Source organism: Miscanthus floridulus, chromosome 19 (assembly GCF_019320115.1).
Source record: "Miscanthus floridulus cultivar M001 chromosome 19, ASM1932011v1, whole genome shotgun sequence".
NCBI classification, from domain to species: domain Eukaryota; kingdom Viridiplantae; phylum Streptophyta; class Magnoliopsida; order Poales; family Poaceae; genus Miscanthus; species Miscanthus floridulus.
The window spans coordinates 43,884,052-43,896,245 of NC_089598.1; positions in this window are offsets into that span (position 1 = coordinate 43,884,052).

Sequence of the window (12,194 nt, forward strand, 5' to 3'; positions counted from 1 at the left end):
CTCTCATTGAAGAGATTCATTTCATCGGTGCTCAAGCCAAACCGTACATTTCTTGGGTCATCGCTGAATTCTTTGTGCTTCTCATCAAACCTTTGCCACTGACTATAATCAGTCGGGTGTGCAATCTTATCATCATCCACCTTGCGTTCATCATCCCACCATGTCATGAGTGCGGCTTCTTTAGGGTTTAGGAAGATACGTCTCAAGCGGTCGGTCACTGGCAGGTACCATATTACCAAGGCAGAAATTCTTCTCCGCTTTGCATCGTTGCCTAATGGAGTGTCCTCTGGGGGCTAAGATTCTTGTACCACCTTTTTTGTACCCTTCTTATTCCTCTTTTTCCTCGTGGAGGCTTCGTCCCCACCGTAAATGTCATTGTTCTTGTATCGGCTGGCCCCACACCAGGGACATTTATCCAGTGACTTGAACGTTTCGCCACGAAAAAGTATACAGTGGTTGGGACATGCATAGATTTTTTCAACCCCCATTGTCAATGGACTTATGACCTTCTTCGCTTGGTATGTGTTGGTGGGAACTGAGTTTGGTTGTAGCAGCACCCATAACAGGAGATGCAATAGATCATTGAAACTACAGTCTGACCAGCCGTGCTTAGCCTTCAGGATGAGCAGCTCAAGCACAAAACGTAGCAATGTCCAATGTGTCGGACAGCCCTTTTCAACACCATACACAGTCTCCTTAGATGCTTTTGTCACCATTTTCAAATTTTCTAGACCTTTCGGACTATTTAGTAAAATCTCTGATCCAAGGGCTCGAATCATGTCCTCCAAATCATCTTCATCCCCGACACGTGCTCCACCATCATTATTGGCACCACCTTCGTCGTTACCATCTCAACCACCAGCATCACCACCTTGTTCATTGCCAAGCTCGAAATACATTCGTGCATCAAGCTCTGCTGAATATTGGGACATGGATTCTATGGTTTCGTCGTCGTATTCGTCCTCATCCTCGTCGTTAACAATAACCGTTTCACCATGATGAATCCACACTATGTAGTCCTTAACAAATACTCTCATAATCAAATGTGATCTGATGATAGTCACATCTGTCCATGTCATATGGTTCTTGCAATTTTTACATGGGCAAATAATTGTATCCTTATTCTCTTTCAATGTCGTTGCATACTTCTTTGCGGCTTCAATAAATTTATCCACCTCTTCACGGAAACCTGCCTTAAACTTTAACGAACCATACATCCAAGAGTTCCTGTACTCCATCTTTTACAACAACAACAAAATAAACATTAAATGACTACTTATTCAGATATATATAAAAATAAAACAAATTAATAATTACTTGAGAATAATTGTATATACTTCAGATATATATGAATATAAATATAATATAATTACATGAAGCATACAAACACACCATGGTAGAGAAAAATTAATTAATGACCCATTTATCCATAAATAATTACAATACATATTTATTGATTACAATAAACAATTTGAAAGACAACAATTAGCAACAATTATACTTTACCCAATATCTTTCATATAAACCCTAGTCCAATTTCATCAAACATAAACTTACAAAAACGAAATTAATAAAAAAAACCAAACCCTAGATCTAGATCCACATGCACATGAAACATCCATAAAACTAACTAATTGTTCACTAAAATCAAGAAACATGGACCAAATAAGGGTATGATCTTGTTCCCCTTCCTAATTTATCCTAGTACATTTAAAACTTGGGTCTAATTTGCTTCATAAGTAGCTCAAGCACCATAGAAGAGAGAGAAAAATAAAACTCTAATTACTCACTAACCAACCATTAAAACTTAAAAAAAGTGTGGAATAGCATTTTCTTACCTTCTACAACCTCTCCACCAAAGGATTTGAGACCAAAACCTTCCCTCCTTAATAGAGCAAATTTTGATAGGTGCCAAAGGCCTCCCCACCTTTCTTTTACGGGTTGGAGTGAGTGACCCGAGAAGAAAGAATGTACTGCAGCTGTTTTATATGTGGGTCATTTGTAGGGGCGGCTGGTGATTGAGCCGTTCCTACAAATCGGAGCTATATATACGGGGATATTTATAGTGACAGCTCAATCACCGGCCGCCCCTACAAATAGCAACTCTAGGGGCGGCTGGTGATTGAGCCGCCCCTACAAATCAGACCCCATTTACAGGGGCGGCTCGTATCATTACGGTTCTCATGTTTGTTGGCCAAATTAATTTCAGTTCCCATGAGAACCTTCGCTTCTTCGAAATATATATACAAGTCAACAAACATGATGGAAGCAGCCGCAATCATTACCTACTTTATGTAAGTAGACCCACAATTTTTTGGTCCATTAAAGTTTGCCTGAAATATTTTTTTTCACAAATAGGGACTTTTCTAACGTTAGCCTCCATAATACGTAATAAAGAACTGTTCCAATTCTTTCTAGGTAGAAATGAATCAATGATACGCAGGAAAATACGGAGAAAGATCCTTGCTCGTACAGACATGTTCCTTGTAGTCCAAATTTCTACCACTGTAGCATGCATACTCCCTCGGTTCCAAAAGCAAAGATGTTTTAGGTTTGTCATATATAAGTCAATAATTTTCTTCAAATTTGACCAAATTCAATGATGGATTTAATGAAACTAATTATGTGTCGTAGAAGTTGCTCTGTTTTTTTTTAATAATTTGGTCACACTCTAAGAAGTTGGACTTAGGATACAACTAAATTAACACATTAATAAATTTTAAAAGGGAGCATTCTGCATAGAAAGAAAAATTATAGTCACGCACATTTCACCTCCAAACACTTTACCGAGTGCTTTTTTTTCGGGCACTCGACAAAGAGGCTGTTTACCGAGTACCAGAGATAAAGCACTCGGCAAACAACTGACACTCGCCAAAGAGGTGGTTTGGTGAATGCCGAGCACTCAGCAATTAATAACACCCGGCAAAACTGGCTTTGCCGAGTGTTATTCTCCTGACACTCGGCAAAGGGCCGCCGCCGTTAACCCTTTGCCGAGTGTCTTCTTCTGACACTCGGCGACACTCGGTAAAGTGGTGATTTGCCGAGTGTCATTTTTTTACACTCGACAAAGCGGTTATTTGTCGAGTGTCATTTTATGACACTCGACAAACTATTTTTTTTTTTACTTTTGACCTTCAAACTTTTTCTGTAGTCCTCATACAATACCTGGTGCTCCATGTTCCAATATGGCATATTTCTCGGACTTTTTCTATATTTCTTTAATTTATTTCGTTTAATTGAATTTTCTTGGATAATTCAAATTATAACTGCTAGTCATTCGAATAATGAAAAAATGAATGGAAAAATAATATTCATGTTTTTCAGTATAATGTGAGGCCGTATCTAGGACCAGACCACCAATTTCGAACATCTTGTTCATGAAACATGACCACGAACTCGTGGTCGAGTTGTTTTTAAATTCTATAAAAAGCAAACGAAGTCCGAAAATCATAAAACTTGTCAAGATGTCATGATATCATATGTGGAGGTTGTGATAAAAAATTTGAGAAAGTTTCGTGCAAGTTGTCACATACAATGCTTGCAAACCGAAGAATCTCCGAAGAAGTTTCATTATTTCGTGAAGAGGCCGACAAGGTGGTAAGCATCGTACGTGACAACTTACGCGAAACCTTCTTAAATTTTTATCACAGCCTCCACATATGATATCATGACATCTTGACAAGTTTCATAATTTTCAGACTTCGTTTGTTTTTTATAGAATTTAAAAACAACTCGACCGCAAGTTCGTGGTCATGTTTCGTGAACAAGATGTTTAAAATTGGTGGTCTGGTCCTAGATACGGCCTCACATTATACTAAATAATATGAATATTATTTTTCCATTCATTTTTTTTCATTATTCAAATGACTAGCAGATATAATTTGAATTATCCAAGAAAATTCAATTAAATGAAATAAATTAAAGAAATATAAAAAAAGTCCGAGAAATGTGCCACATTGAAACATGAAGTACCAGGTATTGTATGAGAACAGTAGAAAAAGTTTAGAGGTCAAAAGTGAAAAAATATGGTTTGCCGAGTGTCATAAAATGACACTCGACAAATCACCGCTTTGCCGAGTGCCAGGACGTATGGCACTCGGCAAAGAATTTTTTTTGAAAAAAATAAAAACCCCTCTTTGCCGAGCGCCAGTACGGGGTCATGCAACAAAGATTTTTTTTTAAAAAAAACCCTCTTTGCCTAGTGCTAGGCTAGGTGGCACTCGGCAAAGAATTAAAAAAATTAAAAAAAACTTTGCCGAGTGCCAGATCGGGGGCACTCGGTAAAGGGGGGATTTAACCTCCCGGCCCAGCCGGCCCGCACACACCGCACACACGCACACACAGACGCCCGCGCCCCACGGCAGCGCCACCGCCGCCGCCCGCGCCCACGCCAGCGCCAGCGTCGCCGCCCCCACCCGCGCCCGCGCCTGCGCCGCCGCCGCCCCCGCCCGTGCCGCGCCGCCGGAGGAGGACGAGAAAGAGAGGAGGAGGAGAGGAGGAGAGGAGGAAGAAGGAGGAAGAAGGAGGAAGGAGGAAGGAGGAGGAGGAAGAGGGGGAGGAGGAAGGAGGAAGGAGGAAGAAGGAGGAGGAGGAGGAGGTGCCCCAGCCGTCGCCTTGTCCACCGGCCCCCTGACCCCTTCACCACCGCCGCCCTACGATGCCCACTAGGTATGCCCTACTATCGTCGTCATCGTAGTATTACTAGTAGTTGCGGTAGTAGTAGTGGTAGAGTAGCAGTGGTGGTAATCGTAGGAGTCATAGGAGTGGTTGTGAAATTGTTATATATATGTGGTTGGATATAATCTTGTGCATGTCGACCATCGTGCCATTCATATATATGTGCATGTCGGCCATCATGCCATTGGTTTTCTTGTAGGTTTTGAAAACCTCACCGTGTAGGGGAGGTGTTGCCGAAATTTTGTATTGATAGTTTTATGTTTCTTTTTTTGCAGAGAAGAGCCTATCGGAGCAAAGCCGGAGTACCTCGGTGACCCCGATCGCCTTCCTCGCCGCTGCAGGTCTGCCTGCACCGCGTCGCCTCGCCACTACACCGACCCGCCACGGCCCCGCTAGCCTGACTCCACCGTCACCCTAGGTATAACACATCTTTCCGTATCATGGTCGTAGATCACATAATCCAGTTAGGCGTCTCCCGTTCGAAAGAGATACGGTTGGAAATATGCAGATATTTCCATATCTAAAACCGTATCTGTTTCGAATTGTCCACATTTTTTGGACAGCCCACGGATGCGTAGGTGGGGTTAGTTTCCATGGTCTGCTCTGATCCGAGACAGAGTTTTGGCATCATCTCCCTATTGTTCTCCGGATACACACTCTCCCTGGTAGGACGTGTATTTGGAGAACAACGGGAAGGTGCTGCCGAAATTCTGTCTCGGATAGGAGTAGAGCATGGAAACTAACCTCATCTATGGATCCGCGCGTGGGATTAGGACCTATCCTCACCTATTAGATAGTAGGAACGTCGTGTAGATGCAATTGATGTTTATATTACTCGCCGCTATATATGTTAGAGGATGAAGGACCGTGAGTGGATGTACACGGGCCGCGCAAGTCAGGGTCAGGTCACCAATGAATGGATCGACAAGACCGATGCTTTCTTGGAATGGGCATTTGGCGTGGCTGCAAAAGGAGCGAGTAAAATTTACTGTCCCTGCAGCAAATGTGCAAACAGGAAAAGACAAACGAAGAAGGTCATGGGGGAACATCTTTGGAAGAATGGATTTACGGCAGACTATACCTGGTAGGTCTACCATGGTGAAGCCGATCATATGAGAGAGGTGGTGGTGAGACCACGCATCGAGGATTACGATGCTGATGCGAGGGTAGCAGACATGTTAAATGACTATCACGAGGCACAGTTCGCTAAAGGACATATGGAGGAGGAGCCAGAGGCAACCGCAAAGGCATTCTATGACATGTTTGCCGTGGCACAGAAACCCCTTCACGGCCAGACAAAGGTTTCTCAACTGGATGCCATTGGACGCATAATGGCGTTAAAGTCCTAGTATAGCCTGAGTCGAGGCACCTTCAATGGTATGTTGACAGTTATTGGAAGCCTGCTTCTAGAGGGTCACCTTCTACCAAAGAGCATGCACGAGTCACAGAAACTCCTTCGTGCACTTAAGATGCCGTATGAGCAGATACATGCTTGCCCGAAGGGGTACGTCCTATTTAGGAAAGAATACGTGGAAGCAAAGTATTGTCCAAAGTGTAAATCCTCTAGGTTCCTGGAGGTAGATTCTGGTGATGGCTAGAAGAGGTAGCTTGACATTCCTGTGACAATCCTACGGCACCTTCCGTTCATACCGAGGATCCAACGGCTATACATGACCGAGGAATCCGTGAAACAGATGACATGGCACAAAAATGGCAAACGATACAATCCTGACAGGATGGTACATGCATCCGATGGTGAAGCATGGACCACTTTGATGGCATTCATCATGAGAAAGCTAAAGAGGCTTGTAATGTACGTGTTGCGCTGGCAATAGATGGGTTCAATCTTTATGGAATGATGGCTGCCCCATACACATGTTGGCCCGTGTTCATTATCCCCCTCAATCTCCCCCGGGCGTATGCTTTCAACCACATAACGTATTCTTGTCGTTGATAATTCTTGGACACCCGGGGGATAATATGGGTGTGTTCATGGAGCCTGTGATTGCTGAATTGGTCCATGCTTGGGAGGAAGGGGTATGGACATACAACCGAGCTACAAAGAAAAACTTCAAAATACATGTTTGGACAACGTTAAGGCTAGAGTGGATGTGGCAACATTATGTGATAGACCAAACCAACATATGAAGCCTCCTAGTCGCGGCAAGACATAGAGAAGGCCTAAGGCCGATTTTGTCTTGAGCAAGCCCCAAAGGAGGGAAGTACTAGAATGGATCTAGACGTTAATGTTCCCTGATGGGTATGCAGCTAATCTGAGGAGGGGAGTGAACTTATCTACTATGCGAGTCTTAGGGATGAAGAGTCATGACTACCACATATGGATTGAGCGGCTTCTTCTGGTGATGGTTCGAGGCTATGTCCCTGAGCATGTCTGGCTAGTGCTGGCAGAGTTGCGCTATTTCTTTCGCCAGCTTTATGCTATGGAGTTATCTCGGACCGTGATTACTGACTTGAAAAGAATGACACCTGTGTTGCTCTGTAAGTTGGAGAAGATCTTTCCACCCGGCTTCTTCAATCTAATGCAACATTTGATTTTGCACCTCCCGTATGAGGCACGAATGGGGGGGCTGTGCAGGGCCGTTGGTGCTATTCAATCGAGAGATGTCTAAAGGTTCTTCGAAAGAAATGTAGAAATAAATGCAAAATCGAGGCTTCCATTGCAGAGGCATATATTCTGGAGGAGGTGGTGAACTTCACAACAACAATATACTATGGTGACAACCTCCCTAGCGTGCATAATCCACCCCCTCATTACAATGCTGGCGAAAATGAATCGAACCTCAGCCTTTTCCGAGGGCAACTCAGAAGCGTAAGTGCATCGACCCCCAAGACCTTGAATCATGAAGAGTGGCGCCATATCATGCTATACATGTTGACCAACTTTGACGAAGTGGCGTCGTACATGCAGTAAGTTCTCAATGAACTTGTTAAATACGCCGTCACTATTCTGCATCTAACCCCCTTGTTTCTTGTTGGTACAGGGAATTTCTTCATGAATTCTAGCGTCAATCAAGGGATCCTACCCCGCAGCAGGTAGATACCCTTCTTAGACAGGGTGTGGGAAATGGAATGCCCAATTTCATTTCTTGGTTCAAACGGAAGGTACCATCCAATTTAGCTCGTATTTAGTTTGACATTCCAAGTTACTCGTACGTGTGAATAATATAACGATGTATCTTGCTTGAGCTTGCAGGGCCAGAGGGATGCGTCTATGCGTGCTGAGTTGAGATAGGTTGTCGATGGCTTTGCCATAGGGTCATGTCATTTTCCGATTATGACGTGAATGGATATCGCTTTCACACAACAAGCTACGAGCAGAGTCAGCCCAATCGAAGAACCACAAGTTCTAGAGTTTTTACGCCCGGCGTTGATGGGGTCAAGTATTATGGAAGAATTGAAGAAATATACGAACTCAAGTTTCATGGTTCCAAACCTTTTAATCCCATCATATTCAAATGCCATTAGTTTGATCCTAAAGTAACGAGACGAACATATTCTAATCTTGGGCTAGTTGAAATTCGACAGGATTCCATCTTACCAGGAGACGATGTCTATATTGTGGCCCAACAGGCAACGCAAGTTTATTATCTCTCATATGCGTGTCAAACCAAAAGTCATCTTAAGGGTTGGGATATTGTGCACAGGGTATCGCCACACGGTAAAGTGCCTATCCCAAACGATGAAGATTACAACTTAGACCCAAACACATATGACGGAGAGTTCTTTCAAGAAGAGGGACTAGAAGGGAGGTTTGAGATAGACTTAACCAAAGCGATCAGAATGAAAGTAGACAATGAAACGGTTATTGAAGAGGACGTTGGAGATGAGGTGCAAAATGTGAAGGAGTTACAAATGCTTGAGCGATTACATTTAGACAATGACAATGGCAACATTGCTCATTTAGATAGTGTTGATTATTTTGACATGATTGATAGTGATGATAAGACTTATGATCTAGCTAATCCCGATCATGAAGATTATTTCTAATACATGTAATATGTTTTTTGTAATTACGTTTTATTTATTTTGCATCTCTTTCTAAGTACTTCTTGTTTATCTGTGCATATTGGTTTACTCTTTGTAATTGCAGGTGATTGAACAAAGATGGTGGGCGGTGGGATGAGGAAGCTAGGTGATGATACTTGTGGTTGTTAATGGTACTTCTATTTGCAATTGTGGTTGTAGATGATGGAGCACTTGGATTACTTGTGAACTTATTTGTAATATATTGTGAGACATGTGACGTTTGTGATATATATGTGGTGTTGGATATCTGTGCTGTTGATGATATATATGTGATGTTGGTGATGTTTGTTATATATATCTTCTGTTTGTTTGGATGGAATGTAAAAAACAAATAAAAAGACTGTTTTCAGTCACTTTGCCAAGTGCAATGGCCATGACACTCAGCAAAGTGATGACCTGGGAACATGCCTGGGAACATGCTTTGCCGAGTGCACAGGCCATTGCACTCGGCAAACATCACAGATTTGCCGAGTGCCACGGGCCAGGCACTCGGCAAAGGTCGCCTGTTTGCCGAGTGTCTTGCCAGTGGCACTCGGCACAGTGCCCACCTTTGCCGAGTGTTTGAGTCAACAGCGCTCGGCAAAGAGGCGACCTTTGCCGAGTGTTTGACCTTGACACTCGGCAAAGCAGCCGTCACGGTTGCGCTCGCCGTCACGGCGACTTTTCTTTGCTGAGTGTCAGATTAGCACTCGGCAAAGGCTTTGCCGAGTGCCCGATAAAGTGCACTTGGCAAAGAGGTCTTTGCCGATCAACTGTTTACCGAGCGTCCTTTGCCGAGTGTTGTCGAGTGTATATCGGTCTTTGCCGAGTGCCTGAGGCACTCGGCAAAGAAGCCGCCTCCGGTTGTGAAACAAAAGAATATAGAGGAAGAAAACATTTTCTATAATGAGTTCTTGAGAGACAAAGGTGAGAGCCACTCCATGATAATTGTATTACTGCTCTCCTCAAATTTATAGTTTAATGGCCTATTTGAATCAGTTTTGAATCATTAGAATCTTTGGTTGTGAACGTGATTATGATAATATGCATTATGGATTATACTAATCCACGTTGTTTGTATTCATAAATAATTATAGTGCTGGATTATTGTCCATTGACCTAGAGTCTCCTATTAATATCTTTGAGGTGAATTATAGAAATCTAATAATCTATTACTCCCTCTAGGTTGCTAAAAGAAGTCGTTTTGGATAGCGATATGGTCTCCAAGCATAACTTTGACTTCTTATTTTTACAAAAAATATTTATTGGAAAGTGATATATGTATATTTTTATGAAAGTGTGTTTCAAGACAAATCTATTAATGTGGTTTTCACATTTCCAAACTCGACAACTTAAAACCTATTCATGGTTTATATTTCCAATATTTGACCCAGCTTTATCCAAAAAGACTTCTTTTAGCAACCTGAAGGGAGTAGTTTTTTGGATTATTATAGTACATCTCATAATTTTGGGTTTTTAGATTACCTAGATATTATTTTAGCTGATTACTATAATTCAGGGGGGTCCAAATGGTCTCTAAGTGTAGTGCCTCGATTTGACATGAATAAAACGAAATTACAAAGTTTTATATAAAATAGAGATTACTCCATAAGTTTCAAAAGATTATACTTTTAGAACTTTATACTTATAAATTTGCGTAGACTTTCCAATCCAAAAAAAAGTAATAGCACTACTACATGGTCATGATTTTAGCTTGCGAACTATATGTAACAAATTAAAATGCCAATATATAAAGGCTTTACGCCACCAAATACACCTACGGTGACTTCATCAATATCGAGATTTGCCGGTTCAGTCTTTCGGATGTGTTTATAGAGATAAGTTATATGTTCGTTTATAGGAGATGAGTATATACATATACGAGTGTCTGTGTTTGTACAGTGATTAAAAAACAACACGCCATGCGGCCTGTTCGTTTGGCTGGGCTTGTTCGTTGCTGGATCGTGAAGAAGTACTGCTGACTGGTTTGGTGTGAGAGAAAAATACTGTTCCGGCTAAAAATTTACGATCGTTTACGAGGGAATAATCCCAACCGAACAGGCTGCATAATGGAACTGTAACTGAGGCGTGATGACGAGCATATATAGGGACACACAAGACTACAAGAACAAACAACCAAACCAAGTAAAGAACTCTCAAGTACCTCTCACAAGGGGAGAAAAAAGATTCGCTAATTTTTGGTTGCCATGAGAACCTTCGCTGCTTCAAATACAACATTCAGCATGATGAAAGCAGCAGCCACAATAATTTGTTTCTCCCATTTTTGTTTTTATGCAAGTGGTTTTGGTCCATGAAAGTTTGCTTGAAAATTTTGACTTTCTTTCATAAATAGGGACCTCCACGATGAACACATGTCCTAATTATTTGCATAGAGAAATTAATTATACGTAGCAAAAACACAGGGAAAGACCCCTGTAGCCCTGCTCATACATACATATTCGTTATAGTCAAAATTTCTATCGCTATAATGAAGTGGCCTTGTTCGCTTGGACTATTTCAGCAGTACTTTTCAGCGAAGGAATATTATTTTTCTCTCACAACAAATCAGCATAAGCATTATCATAAGTCAAATTTTAGGTAGCTAAGGAGGAAAACCCCTTTACTCTATCATTGTTCCTTTCGATTTTGCAAAAAAAAATTCTTATGGTACCTTGATGTGACATGAGCACAAAAAGGGGTATAAGAATCCGTTTTGTTTTCCTTCTGTAGGACTAAAAATGAATCACCAAACAATATATAATGAAAAAATATGACCAACTTAAGAAAAAAAAAGACAATTCTTCGCTAAAAAGAAAATAGATTACCCAAATTTGAGTTGAAAATGAGTTGAACATGCATGGATAGTCGGGGTTTATGACCACACCTTTCACCCAACTAGTTGTGCTATGCTCTCACTTTCTTAAACTATATATAATGGACAACTGCATATTGATTTGATTTACGATGGAAGCAAAAATAGGGCTTGGTGGAAAAATGGGGAGGCATCGAGTTAAAGGGAAATTTGTGGTCTTGTCTACCTCATTTATAGAGTCAAAATTGGAATTGGCATTACTATACCATTTTTTACATGTATAACAATATAGTTGGAGAGAAATCCATTTCCATAACTTTTTCTCCCCTTGGTTAATTAAAGGTGACTCTATATAGAACATTTATTTCCAACTTGAAAGGTATACATATATACCTTTCTTATTATTGAGAACTTTGTACATATTCCATAATTGTCACGCCGTGAAAACAACCTACTCCATCTGTCCCAAATTATCTGTTGCTTTTAGTTTCCGTGTCGAAAGTTTGACTCGATTTATAGAAAATACGTGCAACATTTGTATCTCCAAAATAAATTTATTAAAAAACGAGATTCGAAGATATTTTCAATGATATCAATTATGTATCTTAAATATTAATATTTTTTAAATATATATGTATATTTTTTTGGAGTATATAGCATTAATTAAATCTAGAAACGG